The sequence below is a fragment of the Spermophilus citellus genome (genome assembly GCF_964194105.1).
Source record: "Spermophilus citellus genome assembly, chromosome: X".
Taxonomy (NCBI): Eukaryota; Metazoa; Chordata; class Mammalia; order Rodentia; family Sciuridae; genus Spermophilus; species Spermophilus citellus.
Window position 1 is genome coordinate 111804933 of NC_138190.1, and position 24697 is coordinate 111829629.

Sequence of the window (24697 nt, forward strand, 5' to 3'; positions counted from 1 at the left end):
CCTCCCCTAACCCACTTTATACTTACTTTCACAATGGGCTCATTTCTACTCCACCTTTCCCAGCACTGTTCAGATGGTACTTTTTCAACACTATCCTTCCATGTCTCACCTCCCTTTCCTAGTACTCCCTGACACACTGTGTCAGACCATGTCCTGTTTTTTCTACCATATTTTGTTCAGCTCTTCCTTGCTCCAGAAATCTCTACCATGCTGTACCATACCCGACTTTTTATGAATTTTATTTTTACCAAAAAGTCCTGCTCAATAACTCCTGGCTTTTCACAAACCACCCTTACTCTGTTGAACTTGAACCTACCCTACATTTTCCAATGTGTCCTACCCTTCCCAGAACAGCCTTTTCCTGCCATGCACAAAACTTACTTGCTCTACTGTTGAATTCTTATCACACTCCTGATTCCTAACTCATGATAACTTCCGATCAAAGAAACCTTAAGTTCTAATATGTTATTCAAAAGTAAGATATCAATGACTAGAGACACTGCCAGTATCTCAGCACCAGAGAAAATCCCTGAATTTTAAGTTTGTAGTTGTTGAATAACAAAGCTACTTCTTTTATTTCAAGTTTAGAAACTCTCATAAGCACTTTTAAATTTACTCAAGCTTTATATGAATAGCTACACATAGATAGCAAAGAGAAATCTTAACAAGCATTTCAAAAATCACAAGTTACATTAAACTTTGAGTATATAAATTTAAGGTGGGAAAGAAGGGGAAAAACAGAATGAATGTAAGTATACCTGAAATTATGAACAATAGGGATAATATATAAACCATTACTGTCTTCTGTATTAGCCATATTTTATGGCTCTTCAAAAGTAAAGACATTTTAAACAAAATGAAATAAACAATAAGTTAGGAAACATTTTGCTATATAGGTGCTATGTCTTGAATATATCCTCCAAAGTTGGACACGTAATGCTATAGTGTTGAGGAGAGACCTTTAAGAGGTGACTAGATAATAAGGACTTTGCCTTTATGCATGCATGAATGTCATTATCATGAGAGTGAATGTGTTATAAAGGTGAATCCATCCCCCTCTTGCTCACTCTCACATGTGCCTTCTTGTTCATGTGATGTCTTCCACCATGTTATAATGCAGCAAGAAGGCCCTCACCAGATGTGGCCCCTTGATCTTGGACTTTATGTTTTTTATAAATTACTCAATCTTGTATATTCATTTATACTATTGCACAGGGACTAAGATGCAGAGGAAGCACAAACAATTTCCTTCTAGGAGGAGCAGCATAATGTGGTGGAATCATAGTGTAATAAAACAACATAATGTGGCGGAATCATAGTGTAATAAAACAGACTGTATCCCACTTCTACCACATGAACCATAGATACACTTCATGAAATTAGGCATTCTCTCTGTCCTGTGCTGACCCATTTATAAAATTGGCCAAATAGTATCATTTATCCTATAGGATTATTGTTGACAATTAATATTAAAGACTTATTACAATGCCTTGCCCATAGTAAGTCTATAATTAACTGACTATTGCTTTCATTGTTGTTGATGTGATCCTACATATTAATATTAAAAAAGCAGATCATACAGAAAAACAAAACAGTAGATTTCATGAACATAAAATTCAGAGAAAATAAAATCATATAGGTAATAAGCATACAAGAGATGCTAAACTACACAACATGCAAAGAATAATATGAAATATCTATCATAAACTTTGAGGATGTTGTAAATACATAGATATTCCTACATATTGTGTTGGTCTAGTTCCTTCAAGAAGCAACGACTAAGATATGATTATTCACACAGGGGATTTATTAGGAGAAATGCCCGTGAAGGTAACTGGGAAGACAGCTGGAGGAATCTGGGTAAACTGACAGATTCCGATGAAGGATTGATTCTGAGTGAAAAAGAAAGGTAAAGATGGAAGAATTAAAGGTTGGGCAAAAGCATTCCAGACTGAACTGTGGTTTAAGAGACTTCTCCAGGGTCACTGGGGTGTCCTTGAGCCAAAATCTTCTGCGAGAGAATTCCCACATGTGGACCTGCTTTAGAATCTCTACTGTGCTCAATTATTTACTGGCTGGGAGCAGCCTTTGGGACCTTCACAGAGTGGTCTATGCATAGCACAAGGAAAATGATGAATTTTAAAGTGGTGCTGCTGGGCCACAGGTCAATTATATTCTCTGTCATCAGAGTGATGGGAAGCATATCCTCATGCCACTATGCCTGGCAACATAAATTTATTTATACATTTGTAAGTCAATTTGACAATAGTTTTCAAATTTGTGATTTCACATAGCAAATCTACCTCTAGGAATTTATGTTTTAGAAATACAAAACTGAAATGATATATGGAAAGTAGTGTTTCTTATATCATCATTTGTCATTGTTAAAAATTAGAATCAATTGAAAGGTTCACCAATAAAGGACAGCACAATTGGTGCAAGGTTATAATTAGACAGGAATAATAAGTTCTGGTGTTCTCTGGCAAAGTAGGGTGAGTATAGTAAACAATAATGTATTATATATCTCAAAACAGTTGAAGAGAGGATTTTTAATGTACTTTTTGTTTGAGAAATGCTGAAAGTCTAAAGTGATAAATATGTTCATTACCCTTATCATTACCAATGTATATGTGAATCAAAACCTCACATCATATGTCATAAAAAGTACAGATAGTCTGTGCTAATAAAAAATAATAAAGGTATTTAGGCATGGTGGCACATGCCCAGTGCCACAAAAATATTTTTTAAAAGGTATTTTTAAAAGTAATTTAAAGAGGGAGCTGAAACAATAGCATATGGCAATTAAATAGGATATTATTAAAATACATGTATTATCATAGAAAGGAGTACTTGAGGTAGTACTGAACAACAATAAACCAAAAAAGGATGTCTCCTACAATTCCTTATGTCCATAAAAAGGGGAAAAATCAACTGAGGGGAATAAAAATTTTATTTTTCTGAATAAAAGCTGAATTTTTAGCTCTAAAATTTTCTCTCATAGAAGAGACCCTTATAAAAGTCACTCACATTCTTAATTATTCTTCTTAGGGAAAATTCATTAGTCTAAATCAATGCTAGTTTTAAATGTTAATATAAATTATCATCTGTAATTGGTAAGAAACAAAATTATTAACAATAATTTTTAAATTGTTTATGAGAGGGAAGATTACCTCAGAATTACAGATTGTAGATTTGGCATTGTAAGCAAACCCTGCAAGAACTACTTTAAAGGCTGGGCTCAGTGGCACATAACTGTAATTCCAGTGCTTGGGAGGCTAAGGCATGAGGATTGAGAGTTCAAAGCCACCCTCAGCAGATTAGCAAGGCCCTAAGCAACTCAGTGAGACCCTGTCTCTAAATAAAATACAAAAAGAGGCTGAGGATGTGACTCAGTGGCTGAGTGCCCCTGAGTTCAATACCAGGTACCACCCCCCAAAAAAAGAACTACTTTCAAGGCAAATATATAATAAGTGGTTTTATCATAGAGTGATGAATGACAGATACATACTTGTGGCTTGATATAAAATTTCTAGTGACAGCATCATTTACAGATTAAAATAAGTGAAGATGCTGTTTTCTAGAAAACTGTCAGATCACTCAAAAAAATTAAGTGATTAAAATAATTGATATTAAATTTATCAGAGTCTGAATAAAATTGTTTCATGGAACATGGGAGAGGGATAACATGGCATTTCTAATTATGTGATTTTGAATATATATGCATAATTAATAAATATTTGCAAAGTCAGTAGTATAGGTGTATATTTTATTTACACATTTTTCTATATTCAAATTTAGCCATAAGACCTATTTAAAACTTTTTTCTCCTTCAGAAAATAGAAAAATTTCTTACATTCAAAAGTGTATTATAGATGAATAAAATTGAAAAATGCCCATGCCTGCAGCAATCTGTTTCATTTTTCATATGGTGAGAAGAACAAAGTTAAGGGCTGTTTTTTGTTGTAATTGTTTCCATCTATATCTATTGTGACCATAACAAATGAGCACAAAGTTAGCAGCTTAAAACAACATAAATGTATTATCTTATATCTCACTGGGCTAAAATCAAGACATCAGCAGGGCTGCATTTCCTTTCTGAAGCTTTAGGGAAGAATCTATTTCCTTGTCCTTTCCAATTCTAGAAGCCACCCACAATCTTTGTCTTCTTGCCCTCCTCCCCCATCTTCAAAGCTAGCAACAGCAAATTTGATCCTTCGTGGGCAATCATCTTGCTGGTTCTCTGAAACTGGAAAAGGTTCTCTGCTTTTTTTTAAGGACTCCTGAGATCAGATCTGATTTATATCAATAAACCAGAATGATCTCCTCATTTCAAGGTCCTTGACCTGAATCACATGTGCAAAGTTCCTTTCACACACAAAGCAACATATTAACAGGTTATGGGAATTAGGATGCAGACATCTTCCAGGGGCCATTATTCTGTCTTCCATGTTTTTACTTATAAGGGCTGGGGGTATAGTACTTAGCATGCAAAGTCCTGGGTTTGAGCCCTAGCACTACACATGTACACAAAAAAAGATGAAATTTAAAGCAGTTATCAATTAATGTCATTTTCAGATTTGTATCAACAAATCTGCACTGTGTGCTTATTGGGCAAATCTCTGGATTGGATTCTATAAAGTACAATAAAGGGAAGTACACTACATTGTTGGATCATCAAGAACATTCATAAAAAGATGACTAACAATAAAACTCTATATGCTAAGTGTTAATTCATTTGTTCAACAATATTTCTTAAGGATCTACTATACTGTTCTAGTCTGTAATGAGATGATAGTATAGAAGTGAATATTACTATGTCTCTATACTCATGAATCTTATTTTCAAATGGGAAAATCATTTATAAGAAAAGAAACTGTAATGTCAAGCAATGTTAAGTGCTATAGAGAAAAAATTAAGTAGGAAAGGAAATAGAAATGGGAGGAATGGCTATTCCAAAAAGGTTGACAGTCCTCTTGGAATTGAATGAAGGGAATGTTACAGAGAGATACCCTATGAGTTCACAGTCTTGAGTTATCTATCTTGACTGGAATAATTCTGAAGCCTTCATATTTAAAAATAGAATGGGGCTGGGGATGCTGTTCAGTGGTAGAGCTTGCCTTGCATGCTCAGAGCCTTCAATCCATCAGAGGGACACATATATTTCTGGAAAATGAGCAGAGTTTTTGTAAACAGAGTGATATTTCTCATTGTATTCTATGGGTCATCTTCATCAGAGTCTATAAGATCACTGCTAAAGCTGCAGGTTTTAGGTTTCACCTACAGACCTACGAAATCAGAACCTGTGGATGGAGCCTAGGAATGTACCAGGTGATTCTTACCTAAATTGAATTATGAAAAGACACTAAAATAGAGTCTTAAAATTTAAAACAGAACAACACTGTCCCTTCCTTGCAGCAAGAGGTAGATCATGTCATTCTTGGGGAGAGTGATGAGTAGACTAAACTGGTGAACCAGAATGGGGATAGGGATAGAGTTCAGTGACAGATCACTTGCCCAGCATGCCCAAGGTGTGGTAAAGCAGATGGTTACAACTGGAAGGATGTTTCATACCAGGTTAAGGAGTTTAAACTCTTCATAAAACTATGAACCACCAAGTATTAATGAGTAAGCAATTACATTTAGAAAACAACACTTTAGGATTATTGTGATGTTTACTTTACCAACATCTAGAACTACCATTAGTAGCAGCAGTGAATGGGGTGAACTGGAAGTGAGTTTTATCAGTAACAAGGAACAGTGTGGTACTAATACATGAGTAATTAAGCGTCAGGGCTAGGTCACTTTCAATAATAATTAGAGGGAAAATAGATATGGAGGATACTATGAGATAAGTAAGAGTGGAACTCTGATTACTTTAATAGAGTGAGGGAAAAGGCAGAAATGACTAAGACTTTTTGCTGGGGATTGAACCCAGGGACTTACTAGGCAAGCACTAGCCCCAACTCAGATTTTGAACCTGAATAATTGGCAAAAATGAGTTCACTGATTATCATCGACACCATTATTAGCTTAATGGGACAATGCTCATAAATGATTATATAAAGGTATAGGAGAAAAAATATTACCTTGTTCTTGCAATTTTTCTAAATTGATCAGCAACCCAAGAAATACAAATATAACCCTCTCTATATTTCTACCCAATTCAATCATGTGAAACAATCCCCTGCATTTAAATGTCAATGTGTAAGAAAATAACTTAACATTATGGACAACTGAAACGAGTCTTTTATAGCAACTATTAGTAATTGATTGGCTGAGGAGGCATTAGAATCTAATTATCCCTTTTTAGTTGTCAGTATTACTAACATTTTGGAGAAAATCTATACTACAAGCATGGTTCTTCATTTGTGATACATTTAAATATAACCAAACAGTAAGTAATAATTATGATTATTTACCAAATTAAAACGTCTTGTCAGGTGTGGTGGTGCATGGCTGGGTATGGTGGTGCATGCCTGTAATCCCAGCAACTTGAGAGGCTGAGGCAGGAGGATTGAAAGTTCAAAGCCAGCTTCAGCAGATTAGCAAGGCACTTAACAACTCAGCGAGACCCTGCCTCTAAATAAAATATTAAAAAGGCTGGGGGTGTGCCTCAGTGATTAAGCACCCCTGGGTTCAATCCCTCTTACCAAAAGAAAATTCTTTCAATTACCTAATGATCTATATAGAACAAATCCTGTTTTATTTTTTTAACTTAAAAATATTGTGCCTATTTCTTTTTTTTCTTTTTTTTTATTGGTTGTTCACAACTTTACAAAGCTCTTGACATATCATACTTCATACATTAGATTGAAGTGAAAATAAACAAATCCTGTTTTAAATAATCTTACTTTTTAAGGCTGAAGTATACATTTTTCTTAACCAAGATATAATATGCTCAAAGATAAGAAATAGATAACTTGTGATTTTAGAATTCCTTGCATTTTAAATTAAGCCAAATAGGATGTGAAGTGCATATACCTTAATTTTCTTCCCCTCTCTTTCCCCAAACACACAGAGATGTACAGATACGTGTATAATTTAAAATCTTGCTCATTCTATTAATGCCTTCACAATTTCTATGCCTATCAAAATGCATTTGGCAACATGTTGTTACTACTCTAGAAAACTATCCCATCTGTTTTCACATCTATTTTTCCTCAAATATAGTCTTTCTTTGCTTTATTTTGAAGACAAATCATATGATTCTCCCTCTTCCCTTAATTTTCATCTTGGAGAGAAATATGTAGCAATTAGAAGATTGACACTATTTCTTCCAGTATCTATCCAGTAAAACCCACAGAACAACTGAATTTAGTATTCTTGGGTTCAGTTTCTAGTAAAGGCCAAGTATCTCCTATCAGAACAATCCTTGCACATATAACACTATAAACTGCAGAACAAGCACATAAATGCACACAAAAAAATTAAGGCAGTAGACTATGACCAAAAGTATGCAGGAACTGAAGTTTATTTGACACTTGTAAGAAAGTTAAGGTACAATATGAGATTCCTTTTTCTTTTAATAGATTTTAGCCTGAGAGCAGGTCACAGTCTGTGTCAGCATTGTGGATAATATCATGGGGTTCAATCCCCAGCACCACCAAAAGAAAAGGAAAATTTGAAATGATGCATTAAGTGAGTGATTTCTCATTAGAAACAATGGAAATTAGAACACAGTGGAAAAGTATCTTTAAGTGCTGGGAAACTTGTAATATTCACCTTTCGCTAATAAAGGAAGAAACAAAGGCATTTCCAGATAAAAGAAAACTTAGAACTGTATCATAAGAAATAAGAAAATTAGTCTAACTGGCTTAAAAAATCAGAGGAAGATGTTCTAGGCAACCATAGCTACTGATGAGTGAGGAGAAAATCACAGAAAAGAGAGAACCAGTTTATATGAATAAACTTCCCATATAGCCCATTAGTCCCTGAAATGCACATGGGTAAAGCAGACTGCAAGGAACCAAGCTAACGTACAAACACTAAATTGACATTTCAGCTGCTACCCACCACTGAGGGACATTGTTCACTTTAGGAGTTCAGCCAAGTTAAATATCTGCTTAAAAACAAAATGAGCCTGGCATGGTGGCACATGCCCATAATCCCAATGGCTCAATAGGCAGGAGAATTGCAAGTTTGAAGCCAGTCTTAGCAATTTACAAGGCCCTGAACAACTTAGTGAGGCTCTAAGAAACTTAGTGAAACCCTATCTCAAAATAAAAAAAAATATATAAAAGGCTGGGGATGTAGCTCAGTGGTTAAATATCCCTGGGTTCAATACCTGGTACAAAAAAAAAAAAAAAAAAAAGAACACTCTTTAGAAAAACATTAAAAAAACAGAATCAATACAACATACAATTTACTTCAGGGTACAAATCAAACTGTTCAGAATATGAAGAATCAAGAAAAAAAATTAGTGATTCTAAGAGAAAAGAAAATCAATGAAGACCAATCTCAAGATTTTTAAAAATTTGTAATAACTATAAAACCAAAAGATTTTATAACACAGCTTTTATAACTATCATCAGGAATATGCTTCTTATAAATAAAAAGAAATCTCAGCAGAAGCAAAGAAGCTATAAAATGAACAAAGGGGAATTTCTAGTATTTAAAAAAATACAACATGTTAAAGAAAAATACACTTCTAATGAGCTTAACAGCAGAACAGGCATACAAATGGAAAAAAGAAAATTTGCAGATAGAACAATAGAAATTATACTATCTGAAAAACAGAAAAAAATTAAAAAGAACAAGCAGAGTTTTAGCACACATATAATCTGAGTCCCAGAAGAAAGAATGCCTATACATATGTGCAGATGTATATACATTGTAACTATTTATGTACATATATATGTATACATATATATACACATATACATACATACATATATATTTGAGGGGGCACCAGAGATTGAATCCAGGGGTGCTTAACCACTGAGCCACATCCCCAGCCGTTTTTATTTTATTTTGAGATCCAGTCTTCTAAGTTGCTTAGGACCTCGCTAACTTGCTGAGGCTGGCTTTGAACTCTTGATCCTCCTGCCTCAGCCTTCCAAGCAGCTGGGATTACAGGTGAGCACTACCATGACTGTCAAGAACCCCTATTTTAGATGGAGAGAGAAACGTATTTTTAAAAATGGTGGCAAGCAAAATCACAAAGTTGGTAGTGCATTTAAATTTATAGATACGGCGGTTCGAGGGGTAGGGGTGGGCCTGGGGTTGTGGCTCGGTGGTAGAGCATTTTTTGCCTAGCACATGTGAGGCCCTGGGTTTGATCCTCAGCACCACATAAAAATAAATAAATAAATAAATGTATTGTGTCCAACTACTACTAAAAAATAAATATTAAAAAAATTATAGATTCATGAAACTCAATGAAGCACATAGGATAAATACAACAAAAACCACAGTTAGAGATGTCACAGATGAGCTGCTTAAAATAGATCAAGAGAAAATTTGAGGGCTAGGGATCTAGCTCAGTTGGCAGAGTTCTTGCCTTGCATGCACAAGACCCTGGGTTCAATCCCCAGGTCCAACAAAAGAAAAAGAAAATTTGAAAATGATGCATTAAGTGAGTTATTTCTCATTAGAAACAATGGAAATTAGCACACAGTGGAAAAGTGTTGGGAAACTTGTAATATTCACCTTTCACTAATGAAGGAAGAAACAAAGGCATTTCCAGATAAAAGAAAACTTTAACAGAACTGTAAGATAAGAAATAAGAAATTATTCAAACTTAATAAAACCAAAAGAAAGTGTGGAAAATATTTTTAAATCAAAGTTGTAAATCATAATTATTCTAAAACAAAATATTAAGGTAGTCCCTATCATTTTAACCAATAAGTGATTCTCATACCTTGCTTGCTGCTCACTGGAGTTTTGGGATACTCAGAGACCATTGTATGTGAGCCCTTCAAAATCATGTACATCAAACTTGAAGATTTAGTTTCCAAAGACATTAATAAAAGCTTTGTGTGAGCAAAGGAATAACTTATATTAAAGATGCTTACTTAAACCTCTTTAAATTTAACTGGTCTTGCAAAGATTTGACAGTAAAATTTGGTTTTAAAATGGGGGCATAAACATGGATTTTTCCACTTTAATCTTAATTACAGGTGTAGACTACTGTACCTGTCATTAACTTATCTTAATAGCATGAAATATGTTCTTTTCAAAACCTTCTGAAGGGGCTGGGGTTGTGGCTCAGCAGTAGAGCGCTCACTAGCACATGCGAGGCCCTGGGTTCAATCCTCAGCACCACATAAAAATAAATAAATAAAGATATTGTGTCCATCTAATAAAATAAATATATTTTTTTAAAATCTCCTGAAAATCCCAAAGTAAAAGCAGAATGAGAAGTTTTTTTTTTGTTTTTTTTTTTGTTTTTTTTTTTTAGGAAATAAAAGGCACCTGGAATCCTGAATCAATTCAGGAGGAAGGGCTTTACATACATTTAAGGATCAACAGGGTTGTAGAAAGACTTTTAAGCATGGGGATCAGAGGAAGTTCATAGATTATAGAGATCTCCCAAATACACAGTACTTTCTGAGGAACAAAACCACTGCTTGTTTGTTGTAAGAGAACTATTTTATGATTTGAATATTTTGATATTATGTTCTAGGTACATTTTAAATTATTTACCTTTGAGCTGGGCTCAGTAATTACATGCCTGTAATCCCAGCTGCTTGGGAGGCTGAGGCAGGAGGATCAACGTCAGCCTCAGCAAAAGTGAGGTGCTAAACAACTCAGTGAGACCCTGTCTCTAAATAAAATACAAAATAAGGCTGGGGATGTGGCTCAATGGCCGATGCCTCTGAGTTTAATCCCCAGTACTACACCCCCCGCAAAATTACTTACTTTGGGTGGGGGGCAGCTTTGAGAAAACCTTGAGGAAAATACTGCATATGTGGTTCTTTGGAGCTTATTTTTAGTTCAATATGATTTAGTTAGTTTTTTTTTTTCATTTCAATAAAAATGAAATTTTAAAATTCTGAAATCACTGATATAGATCTGTACTACCTAAAGATAGTGACTAATTTTTATCAGCTATTGTCACTTAAAGGGTCATCTTATTAGAATATAATACAAGACATTCCTTTACCAGACTACCAGTTAACTGATTTACCAAAATAATAAATATTCTCTATTTCTTCTATAAAGTATTCAGACTGGTACCCAGGGAACATTAAAGTACTCACTGCTAGTTGATGGTACTCTTACTAACTACATGTTTCTCTTCCTACCATTCAAATTAGATGCTTACAAAGAATCTGTTGAGCTCATATTAAAACATATTTATGCAAGTTGTACATATTAATATGATAATTGATTTAAGGAAATATTATGATAACAAGAATGCAAAAGAGTTGTTCTTTCTAGGAAAACTAACTTGAATGTTTTGTAAAATATTATTAAAGCTGCATCTTTAAACATTCCTTTTAAATTTGGTGTGGATGAGAACTGTAAATATAGGGGAAATCTTGTTAACATTTAAAAGATTTCTGAACTCAGACTGTTTGCCAATTTTAAGTTCCCTAACTGCTTTAAATAAAATCAAACAAACTGTAAAAAAAGTTATCTGATATAATTTGTGTAAGAAAAATAATGTGGAACTCACATTATTGATTTTATACACTCAAAGGAAAAGCCCTAAGTAAAAACACGCAAATATGTGATTGATGCTTTAAGCTTTTATGGTGTGTTCTATTATTTTTGTTTTATTAATTTTGCCAATTTAAAAAAAGAAAAGAAACAAGAAACTACTTCTATGCCATAGAAATAAGAAAAGGTTTATTAATACCCTTTGATATATAATTACCCATAAAATATTTGTAGATAGACAGCCTTTTGGAGAAGAGCTATCCTATTTGTTTATTTTTTTATCTTTTTATTTTTGATACTGTGAATTGAACCAGGGACACTTTACCACTGAACCACATCCCCAGCCCTTTTTCTTTTTTATTTTGCAACAGAGTCTTGCTAAGTTGCTTAGGGCCTCGCTAACTTGCTAAGGCTGGCCTTGAACTTGTGATCCTCCTGCCTCAGCCTCCTGAATCACTGGAATTACAGGTGTAGACCACTGTGTGGCATTAACCTATCTTAATAGCATGAACTATGTTCTTTTCAAAATGCAGAAATCATGTGAATAAATATAGATTTCAGTTGTCATTATCCAACTTAATTTTTCTCCTACTGGAATTTTAGTACATTATTTAATGTGGCATCATAAAAATATTAAAAAGCCTATGTAGAAAGCTTTATAATAATCATAATAGCATTTTGAGTCTTTACTATACATCAGACACCTTGCTGAGAACTTTATAGGAATAAGCTCCTTTAATTTTCACAATTCTCAAACTAACATTCAACTATGAAACATACTCTCATTAAACAGATTATCATGCCTACTTTTGTATCAAACATATATCATAATGAATCCTTTTCAGTACTTATTTCCAGATGGAATAATCCAGTATAAATAGCCTATTGTATGGATAAAAAAATAATGCAAAGTAATGAAAGCCTTTATGTTCAAAAAAGTAAACAATTTCCAAAGAATAACCTCTTCATTTTAATGGAATAACCAAATGTAAAGCCAAAGATAAAATTAAGAAAATATATTGTACCAAAGGATAATTTATAGTTATGTGACCAATCCATTAATTACTATGTTATTCCTTCTAAAGATGTAATTTATTTTTACTTTAGGGTATGTAGTAAAATCTACATTCTGGGATTGATTTCTCAAAGTTATGGAATATTCCATTTATTGTATTAGGTTAATTTCTGCCCAATTCAGGCCTTTCTTCCAAATGAACATTTATGAGTACTCTCTCAAAGTTTCTTAAATATTTAGTCTGTACAAGTCCCTGTGCACCTGTACTTCTTCAATATTAGAAAACAACTAAAAAGTTAGACATGGTATTATTTCTAAATAATGATAAGAAAATTGAGGTTGGGAGAATTTAGGAGACTTGAAAGAGAGCACACAATTAACAAATGTGGGAATCTGGTGTTACTAGACATTTAATAGTATGTTTCTTGTTGCTCTGAGGTTGTTTACTAAAACCCATAGTTGATAAAGAAAAAAAATTAAGAATGTTACTAAGACACAAAGTACCTTATTCTAAAAGGAGTCTCCAATAAGGTACCCAAACTCAACTTTGGATGTCACACTGCAGGCTTCTTAAATGGTGCCCCAGCTCAACCCATACCATAATCAACCAGGGCACTACTCTTGCACCACAGTGTATGAGAGAACCATGGGTAGTAGAGAAGTCATCCAAGTGATTCCTCTGCCTCTTTGTGGAAGTGGGGGAAAAGCTTTCTTCTCAAAATCAAATTGTGTGGTGTTCCAAGAAAAAACATTCATGAAATTGGGGGTCCATATAAAAAGAGTAGAGGCATTTTGATCCCTGGCTAGATGTTTGTTTAGGCAACAGGCTTGCTGCTATGCCTCTGTACCTACCTGATCAGGAAAATAGGAGACTTGGGAAAAGAAGGAAAGAGTTAAAGAGATAACAGTGGCACAACATATACTTCTATAGTTCATCATAGGAATAACACTTGAGTATCTAGAGTTAAGTGGCCAACAAGGAGAAATTCTGGTGTGGGTTCTCAGTGGACGGCTGGTTGTAGAAGTTAATAGAGGATAAATAAAGGGGGCTGGGGTGAGTGCAGTGGTGAAGTCCTAAAAATTCTTAAGAATATTCACATGGGCTCATAATGAAAGAGGGTGAATTTGGGTGAATGTATCATTGAGAACATAGAGAGCCAGAGTTTGATAGTCAGAAATTAACAGCAACTGCTATGATCTAAATATTTATCTACTCCCAGAATTCACATGTTGAAATCCTAACCCCCAAGCTGATGATATTAGGAGGTGTGGCATTTGGGAGGTAAATGGGTGATAAGGGTGGATTCCTCGTGAGACGTACAGTGTAGGGTTCCTTTAGAAAGGAGTCCCAAAGAACTCTCTTGCTCTCTTTCTTCCATGTGAGCATACAAGAAGCTGGTTGTCTGCAACCTGGAAGAGAGCCTTCACCAAAACCAAGCATCCTGGATCCCCTGATCTCATACTTCCAGCCTCCAGCACTCTAGAGAAATAAATTACTGTTGTTTGTAAACTACCCAGTCTATGGCACTCTGTTAGATCAGCCCTAATTGACTAAAATAGTAATGCAAAGATTTGTTCTTCAAGCCTATCAAAGTAAAAATAAGAGTACATTTTTCAAAGTTTTAATTAACTCAAAATTGTTATGACAGCTTTTGTCTGCCACACAATAGTGATGATGATAATGATAAAGTTGACAAATTTTAAAAGTTTAACTTGCTAAGTTAGTTGCACATAAAGAAAATGTGGTAATAAAATATCTTTCAATTATTGGATACTTTTCAAAGCAAAGAAAAAAAAACATAGTCAAGTTTAAGCACAAAGATTGATACGATGACTGTCAAAAATTCCCCAGGATTCTAGGCTCACAAACCATTTTCCTCCCTTGTGTACAACATTTCTGGATAGGCACTGGGGTATGCAGGTGGGACCTTTGAGAAGTGAGGGTGGAGCCTTCATGAATAGGATAAGTACCCTTATAAAAGAAGGTGTGGTGTGGTGGTGCACACCTGTAATCCTAGTAAATCAGGAGGCAGAGGCTGGAGGATCACAAATTCAAGGCCAGCCTCAGCAACTTAGTGAGGCCCTAAGCAATTTGTTTCAAAATAAAAAAATTCAAAGTGCTTGGAATATGGCTTAGTAGTTAAGCACCCTGGATTCAATACCCAGTATCAAAGTTAAAAAAAAATTAAAAAGAGGGGCTGGAGATGTGGCTCAAGAGGTAGCGCGCTCGCCTGGCATGTGTGTGGCCCAGGTTCGATCCTCAGCACCACATACAAACAAAGATGTTGTGTCTGCCAAAATAAATAAATAAATAAATAAATATTTTTTAAAAATTAAAAAGAGGCCCCTGAGAGTTTCTTGCATCTTTCCCTATGTTAGGACACAGAAAAAAGATAGTCTACAGCCAGAAAGAAGACACTCACCAAAACTGATCATGATGGCACCCTGACTTCAGATTTCAGGCCTCCAGACCTATGGGAAATAAATTTCTGTTTATGAACTACTCAGTCTCTGGTGTTCAATTATAGCAGCCCAAATGACTAAGACACCAAGAGCTCTGTGAAAGGCTGTCACTGAGTTAAAGAAACACTCTTTTTAATTCTACCCCTTGTTATAATTGACAACAGAGAAGAAACAACTGAGAATAAAGGGAATGGAGGCTGTTAGCAGAGCTTGCTTATTCTTGGCTTCTAGCCTTAGAGCTAGCTGTGTGTATAGCTATGACTACAAGAGAAGAGCTTGTGATTACATATGAGACTCAAGTTTTAAGCTAGACTAGAATTATATCATACACACAAATATTTATAAAATGTATCCACAGAATTTTAAGACTAATAGTAGAATGAATACTTGTATGTCTATCACCCAGGATAAAGTGATAACATTCCACAGTTTAAGAGTTCCCTGTGTGCTGCTGCCTAACCTTTAACCCATTCAATCCTCTTGCTTCAGCCTCCAGAGTTGCTGAGTTTATAGACCCAAATCCCTTCCAGCCCAACCAATAAATCTTTTTTTTTTTTTTTTCTGGTGCCAGGGTTTGAACCCAGGTGCATTAATTAACCGCTGAGCCACATCCCCAGCCCCTTTTAATTTTTATTTTGAGACAGGGTCTCTATAAATTGCTGAGGGTGACTTTGAACTGGTGATCCTCCTGCCTCAGCCTCCTGAGCCTTTGGGATTATAGGCGTGTACCACCACACCTGACCCAACCCATGGATTTTTTAACTATCGTGGCTTTTGTGACAATCATTCATTTGCATTCTTTAAAGAGTTGCCATCTACCTCTGATCTTTAAGTGACCCGTGGTTTAGTTTTGCCTGTTGATGAGTTTTTATAAAAATTCTAGCTAAGAATTATGGCTCTGTGCTTAAAAAGTAATTTCCCTGTTTTAAGGTCTATTTTAACTGCTTTATACATATAGACAATTTTAGTTGTCCAACAATTTGAGAAAAATTATATTCAACATAGGATTTAATGCCTATTAGCACTCTTCTAAGATTTTATAACATACACACACATACATACATATACATGTACATATATCGGTACCAGTGGGACCTTGGACAAGTAAATTAACCTGTCAGTGATTCTGTTTTCATATGTATGTGTATGAATTAAAATACATTCATAAATTAATTTAATCCTTACAAGAACTTTGTAAGTACTGCTATTCCTTCATTTTTACATAAGAGGAAACTGGGTCACTAACAGAGTTAGAAACTTGTTTCAAGGGGCTACAGATATAGCTCAGTGGTAGAGTGTCTAGCATTCATGAAACGCTACGTTCCATCCCCAGCACCTAAAAAAAGACAAAGAAAAATGAAATAAACTTGCTTCAAGTTTGCATTGCTAAATGAGAAGCTGGAATATACACATAGTCTGGCAAGACAGTCTGTGGTAACCACTTTGCTAACCAGTTTTTCTTTATATGAAAATTCTACAGTCTACTGTTGAGGACAATTGCAATATTTCTAGTTTTCTGATACTACAAATGGTACTTTTAAGGCACTTCTTGGGTGTAGCTCACCGGTAGAACACTTGTCTACCAAGCAGGAGTTCCTGGGTTCAATCCCCAGCCACAATAAATTAAATTAAAATCTTGGACATGTCTTCTGGCACACAAAGTCAAGACTTTCTTAAGGGTCTATACTTAGGAGCATATTTGCTATACTATGGGCTATCAGTATGTTGAAGTTTATCTAAGCAATATAAAATTATTTTTCAAAGTGGTTATACTAATTTTACTCTAACTAGCAGTGGATTGCAGTTCATTTGCTTCATTTCCTTAGCAACACTTAGATTTTACCAACTCCTTAATATTTGCCTATTAATTGGTATGAAATACCATCTTTTTAAATTTAGCCTGTAGTTTAGCAATTAATAGTGAAGCAGAGCATTTTATCAAATAATTGAGAGTCTGGTATTTCCTTGTCTAGGAAATATTAGTGGCTTTTAAATCATTCATTGTTTCTATTGATTCATTGTAGATCCTCTTATATTTTAAACATTAAGCCTTTATCATTTTATGTATATTTTCAAATACATTTTTACTATCCTTATGTTATTTTTTATTTACTTCGATTTTTTTCTACATGTTGTATATAGATTGTCAGTTATGCCATCATTTTGTTATCTAGAAGTATCATGTTGAAATGGACATTTAGATAGTTCAAATCAAATCATAAAATCTAAATAACACTTTTTAGATGGATATGAAAAATAAACTAATAAAGTTAATAACAAGAATTCTGATAGCACATAAATAGATGTTCAAGGCTACCCAATATACACTACATAATACATGTTATATATTATATATAATATAATGACACTGAACATAAAAGCAGAAAAATTTAGAGAATTTGGGGAACTGGTAAATTTTGAAAACTCACACTTCGTTGTGGCAATAGATACCAGAATTTCCCCACTGTAGATTCTGTCAGAAACCAAAGCAACTGTTCCCATGACCAGAGATACAATCTCAAAAAGAATTCTTTCAGAGGACCATCCCACCAAGAAGGCCCGGACATGCCGCCCTCCTTGCCACTGAGCCAGGAGCAGCTGGTCCGCATCCAGAGAAACAAGGCCACGGCGCTGCTCAGACTCGCGGCCCACAACGTGCCCGTGGGCTTCCGCGAGAGCTGGAGGAAGCCCCTGGGCACCGAGTATGGGAAGCCGTATTTCATCAAGCTAATGGGATTCGTTGCAGAAGAAAGAAAACGTTACACTGTTTACCTGCCTCCACACCAAGTCTTCACATGGACCCAAAGAGGTGACATAAAAGATGTGAAGGTTGTCATCCTGGGACAAGATCCTTACCAAGGACCCAATCAAGCTCATGGGCTCTGCTTTAGCGTCCAAAGACCTGTTCCACCTCCGCCCAGTTTGGAAAACATTTATAAAGAGCTGCCTACAGATATAGATGGTTTTGTTCATCCTGGCCATGGAGATTTATCAGGATGGGCCAAACAAGAAGCGGCACCATGTACTGCAGACTGCTCATCCCTCCCCACTGTCCGTATATAGAGGGTTCTTTGGGTGTAGACATTTTTCTAAAGCTAATGAGCTGCTTCAGAAATCTGGCAAGAAGCCCATCGACTAGAAGGAGCTGTGACCTTGCACTGAGAGGGGGTCTCTTCTTTGGGGGTGGTTTTTGAGAAGCTGCTGTTGAAGTCAATTGTGAAGTCATTGAAAATTTCCTTATTCTTAAGTGCCTTGCCTGAGAGGAGAGAGCTTCCATTCAACAGCAGAGAGCCAGGCTGCCCAGCCAGGGACAGCAGAGATACAGCACTGTGACCATTTCTGTATTTGAACCCTCCAGGCACAGTAAGATGAGGCCCAAGGACGGCAAAGGTGGCTCTGCCTGAAATAAGCACACTTCTCTCAAGACCAGTGAGGTCAGGTTCTGGGTCCTGTCCAGCCTCTTACCTCTTTGGTTCAAAATGGGAGAGATGCACCTTTTTGGGACGGCTGTGTTTGGTCTTGCTGCTAGCATTTTTAGCTGATAGGTTAGACTTTAGGTTACAAGGTATTTGGTGGCTTGGCTTAGAAAAGCCCCTTAAATCTTTAGGAGAATCTTCAGGCCACTTCCTAGAAGAATCTGGAGGACCTTTTGCAAGCCTCTAGGAATCTGTCCCAAAAGCTAAGGATCAGAGTTTCCTGATTGTAGTAAAGGCAAGAATCCCTGAAGATCACACCCTTGGTGTGAGCCTCAGACTGGATGAAGAAGCAGTCTGGAATGAAGGTGAAGTTGAACAGAGAAGAAGGTTCTGTTTTGTTTTCATGCTGGGTGGGGGATTTTCTCCTAGGGTCATCAGTTGAGGTGTTTTAAGGAGGGACAGATTGCCAGATTCTATTTTTATGGACTTGGATTTTTTTTTTTTTTTGCAACACTGGAGATTTTTGTAAGACACGCAGATACATATTTTTTTTAAAAGACAGTGGTTTTTGCTGTTAGCTGGGTTAAAGAGTTAACCCTTACAAGTTTGGTAATAAAAGATCTAACCCGTTGGAAAAAAAAAGAATTCTTTCATAAAATTTATTGAGGCAAAATTAATATACAAAAGAATTTATATAATTGAACTTTATAGTCTGATAAGTTTTTTTCAAATACATACACCTTTGAAACCACTCCTGCCACAATAAAGATATCACAAATTTCTTTTATCTCAAAATGTTCCACCATCTCCAACCAGCCAGTCCTATCTCAGCATTACCCACTGTTCTGATTTCTATCACCTTTGATTAGATTAGACTATTCTGGTGTTTTACATAAATGGACTCTTATAGTATACTATATATTCTTGTGTGTCTTCTTTCCTTTGATGGATATGTTTGCAATTTTAATCACTGTATTTGTATATATCAAGAATTTATTTCTTTTGATTGCTGAATGGTGTCTCATGGTATTACTCTATTACAGCTTGTTTGTTTATGTGTTCACCTATAGACAAAAACTTGGGCTGTTTCTAGTTTTGTTATGAAGCAATTAACAGTGAAGGAGAGACTTTTCTACTTCATTCTATTCATTGCTTCTATGAGTTCAATTTTTAAATTCCACATGTAAGTAAGATGTAAGTATTCATGCTTCTGTACCTGGCTTATTTCATTTAGCACAAGGTCTTCCAGGTAACACCTGTTATTGCAAGTGACAGGATATCCACCTTCCAAAGCTGAATAGTATTCCATTGTGCTATACTTTGAAATACCTCCCAAAGGCTCATGTGTTAAAAGTCTGTTGCTCAGCTGGCACTATTGGGAGGTGGTGGAAACTTTAAGAGTTGGGGTCCATCAGAGGTCTTCAAATCACTGGAGCCATGCACTCAAAGTGGATAGTGGAACCCCAGCCTCTTCCTCTTTCTCTCATGTTAAAGATATAAGGTGAGGGCTTTCCCACCATGTGTGAGGCACTGTGTTCGATCCTCAGCACCATATAAAGATAAATAAATACATATATTATGTCCATCTACAAAAATATATATATATTAAAAAAAAGATACAAGGTGAGGAGCATTGTGCTGCCACACTTTCCCTGCCATGAGGTGCTGCCTTACCACAGCCCCACAGGTAATGCAACTAACTAACCATGGCCTGAAACTTCCAAAACTGTGAACCAAATTATACCTTTGTGTGTGTGTGTGTGTGTGTGTGTGTGTGTGTGTGTGTGTGTGGTGGGGGGGGTGTACTGGGGATGGAACCCAGGGCCTAGTGCATGCTGGGCAAGCCCTCTACCACTGAGCTAATTCCCAAACTATATTTCTTTATATAAGTTAATTTTTTGCAGCATTAGATATAGTAATGGAAAGCTGACTCTCACACATTGTATATATACACCACAGTTTCTTTATCATTCATCCACTGACAGACACTTTGGTTGATTCCAAATCCTGGCCATTGTGAATAATGTTCTAATGAACCCAAGAATACAAATATCCCTTCAACATATTCATTTGAGCTCCTTTGGATATATATCCAGAAGTGGAATTGCTAGATCTTATGATAGCTCTATTTTTGTTATTTTGTTTTGTTTCGTTTTATTCTGTATTTTGGTATCAGGGTTTGAACCCAAGGGTGCTCTACACTGAGCTACATCCTCAGCCCTTTTTATTTTGGGACAGAGTATCACTAAGTTGCTAAACCTGGCCTTCAACTTGAGATCTTCCTGCCTTAGTCTCTCAATTTAATGGGATTCTAGGCGTGTACCATCAAATAATGAGAAGAGTGAGAGAGAGAGAGAGAGATAGTGCACAAAGCCTAAAATCTTTATTACTTGACCATTTACAGAACATCTTTTCTAGTCCCTTCTTGAGAGTGTGCTCATTCCTAAAGACCTAAGACTTTCTTGGTGTCTCAGCTGGATGTTAAGGATATCAGCACCATTTTAAGCATATCCTGCCTCCAGGGTTACACAAGAACTCTAGAATCCTCCAGCACTGAAGGACCTCCAGCATCATACTCTGTTCATGCCCCCATGGTAACCACAATGTAAGCCTTAGGTAGTCTAATCCTGTGTATTTGGAGACCATCTTCCAGCCAAGTTCATGCGGGTGATGTTCATACTCTCAGAGCCCATTCTCCATAGTTCTCTCTTCTCCAGCAATCTACTACACAGATTCTATACACTTGGTATTCTAAACTCTGACTAAGATCTCTTGAAGTCAGCCAGTCTTTTGAATATTAAATCTTACATGTTCTTGGATAACAGTGAATAATTAAGAAGTGGTAATTATTTTAACCAGCAACTCATTAAGGTCTTAAAACAACATTAAGTTGGATATTATTATCTCCATTTGATAAATGGGTCAAAGAGATTAAGTTACTTTCCATGAATCACAGAAAATATCTCTTTTCATTAAGATATAATACATAAAAGACATTGAACCAGATTTAGTTGAGAATGTTAAAGGAGATGGAGCTTTTTTATATACCAGGATTCATCTCCATTTTGGTTGTAAATTTTTAAAAAGTGTCACAAGTTTTAATGTGTTACCACTCTGTAGACATTCCAAAATAGAAAAAAAATGTTCAAAGATTGAAGCAATTATGCATATTAACCTTTGTGGCATTTAATTACTGGAATAAAACTGTAATTATTTGACTTAGTTAAATAAATGCTAGGTATCTAAATAAGTATATACAGTGTATATACTTATTTGAATATTTAAAAGTGAAACTATTCAATAGTTCATTTTCAGAAAAACAACACTAATTGAGTGACGGGTGGATAGCAGAATAGAAATAATTTGGAAAACATTAAAACTCTATGAAAAATCATTTTGAAAAGACAAAAAATGATATCTACTAAATGTGAACTAGAATGGTTTGCTATATTTTAGAGAAAATACATCAGTGGAATTCTCTAAAAAAATACTATAACTACTTTTAGCAAGGTTCAAGATTTACCATTCAGTTTGTTTTCATTATTATAAAATCAACTTTCTCAATATCCAGGTGTTTTGTCTATGTGGATGAATATAGGATGGAGTGAGGGTGGGAGTTTGGTTGAGGGAGGGTGAGGGTGTTGTGATTCATTGTAATTATATCTTTTGTTGCAGAAAATGTGTAGGATTATTTAACTAGTGCTATATTCTAGTTTAATGAGTTAAGCGGCTTTGAATTTTTGCTGGACTGGAAAGGACTTACTTTATAATTCAAACAAAAAAATATGTTCAGCTTAACAGAAGACTTTGACAATTCAGATATTAATCTATCCCATAAAGAGCCCCTGAGTCTTCCAATTATTTGTAGTTTTAATCTGACTGGAATCATAGTGATAAAAACATAATTTTTAAAAATATGTAGTATACTCCTTCATTTATTAAGCAGGCAATGAGACCTATAAATATTAACACAACATATATACTATGCACATAGAACCATTTCATTGGTGAGAAATATAAAGTGAGATTTATACTGACACCTGCTTTTTGGTATGTTGCTAACTTTGATGCTATTAATGCAAGCATAGGGTCAAAAGGGACCAGTTGTACTCTGAGATCTTCACTCCTTATAATAAATAGGGTTTATATTCCAAAGGCATATTTTATCCAGTTCTATGAAGACTGCATAGTTAATATAGGACCAATAATTGAGAAATTTAATACCACATAATCCATGTGCTCATTCTAATCCATGGCTTCTCTAATTATGCCAATAAAAATTCCACATTGGCTAGGTGCGGTGGTGCATGCCTGTAATCCCTGTGGCTTGGGAGGCTGAGGCAGGAGAATTGCAAGTTCACAGCCAGCCTCAGCAACACAAGACACTAAGCAACTCAGTGAGACCCTGTCTCTAAATAAAATACAAAAGAGCTGGGGATGTGGCTCAGTTGTTGAGTGCCCCTGAGTTCAATCCCCAGTACCCTCCCCGCCAAAAAAATCATACTGAACACACACATTGGAAGTAGATATTCCAGAGGCATTCAAATTGCGGCCTCACATGGTGCAGTACCAAACTATTTAGGAGTAGCCAATAGTTAGAGTTTAGCTTGCCAATGATGGCAAATGAGGCATTTTTAGGGCTTTAAAGATAGCATTTTAGGTTGGTTAATTTAAAATAGTGAATTTCGTTACATCTTTGCTATTTTATGGTCTTTTCTTAAATCACACTTTCAAAATGTCTGAAAATAACTATTTATTATCTCCTCGGGAAAGAAATGCATAAGTTGACATACATAATATTTTGTACACAGTTTGGGGGCATTAACATACTCCATTAAACCCATCATGAAACTAAGACACCATATTAAAATGCACTGTTTTAAAGTAAGTGTTAACAGGAGGAAAGAGAGACCAAAAGTGAAAACTACCGTGAAAGGAAAAAGTCATTTGTTTTATTTAGACTTGAGACCAGAAGTTTTGCAAAGAGATAGCAGATCTCTATCATACAATATTTCTTTTCCCTGTGAGATTCAACAAAAATAACTGTTAAGTTTTATTTCTCAATACCCAGGGTCCAGGATATGCTCCTGTTATATAGTGAAAATGTCCAACTGAAAATGAAGCATGCAATCTGTTGTGTAACAATCTGTTGCAAGTAGCAATCCAGCATGTTGACCTCTACACATGTGCACTGGGTATACCAAAAATGCATGGCTTTAATCACTTTTACCTAATGCATTTCTTGGGGTTTCATTTACATGAAGAAGCCCTTAAGGATGAGACAGTACCTCTTCCCCAAGAGTAGGTTGGCTTCCACTTTTTATAAAACACAGACTCCTCCTAGCTTTGGGTTACTCTCCTATTTTACAATCCACTGACTGCATAGGCTTCCAGAATGGGCCCTTCATGTTGCCCTCACTGGGACGCGGTTGGCATGAGGATAATACACAAACCAACATGATTTCCTTTTGCTGTGAACAATAAAGTCCTTTGTCTCTGATTCAGATCTTCTATAAGCTTGTTAGCTTGCAAGTAGTATCCAAGTTTCTGCACTTTTTGACACAAACTTGATGGGAAAAAGCCTTGTTACAGCTTATGATTTTGTTTGTTCATTTTTGATTTTGTTTTGTTTTTGTTAAGAGTTATAGCAGTGGTTGACTGGGTGATTCATCTACTCTGTGATGTCAGCTGTGGCCATTCAGTAACATATAGCTCAACACGTCTAGATGATCCAAGACAGCTTCATTCACTTGCCTGATATCTCAATGGTGACATCTAGAAGATTTCACTCTGTTAGTGATTTCTCTGCTATAGTCCCAGGGTTTCTTCATATGATCTCTATAGCAGAGCACTCAAATATAAGCATATTTGATACATGTTGGCTCAGGGCTTCAAAAGTAAGTGGTCCCAGAAGTGACATCATCATTACGGTGAAAATGGAAGCCCTGGAATTTTGTTTTCCTCATGGACACACTAATTCAATAGCAGTACACAGATTAATTCCTTTTGTGGGAAATCTAGAAACTAGTTGAGAGGCTCCTTCACCATAGATGAGTGCAAAACCACCCATGTTGAAACCAACAGAAAAATCGAAGTGAAAAAAACAACCCTCTTGACATAATTTCTACCCTTGGCACAGCACAATATAATCAGGAGAAATGCCCCATCTCTCAGCTTTCTCCTGGGGAGAAAAGATCTG

At 35.7% G+C, this 24697-nt stretch overlaps 1 pseudogene across 1 annotated transcript; it reads left to right on the plus strand.

Moving 5' to 3' along the window:
• Positions 1–1485: 1485 nt before the first annotated feature.
• Positions 1486–18221, plus strand: LOC308639517 (uracil-DNA glycosylase-like; annotated as a pseudogene). Its single transcript has 3 exons — positions 1486–1499; positions 1760–1909; positions 17530–18221. The product of its transcript is annotated as a uracil-DNA glycosylase-like (transcript).
• Positions 18222–24697: the final 6476 nt, after the last annotated feature.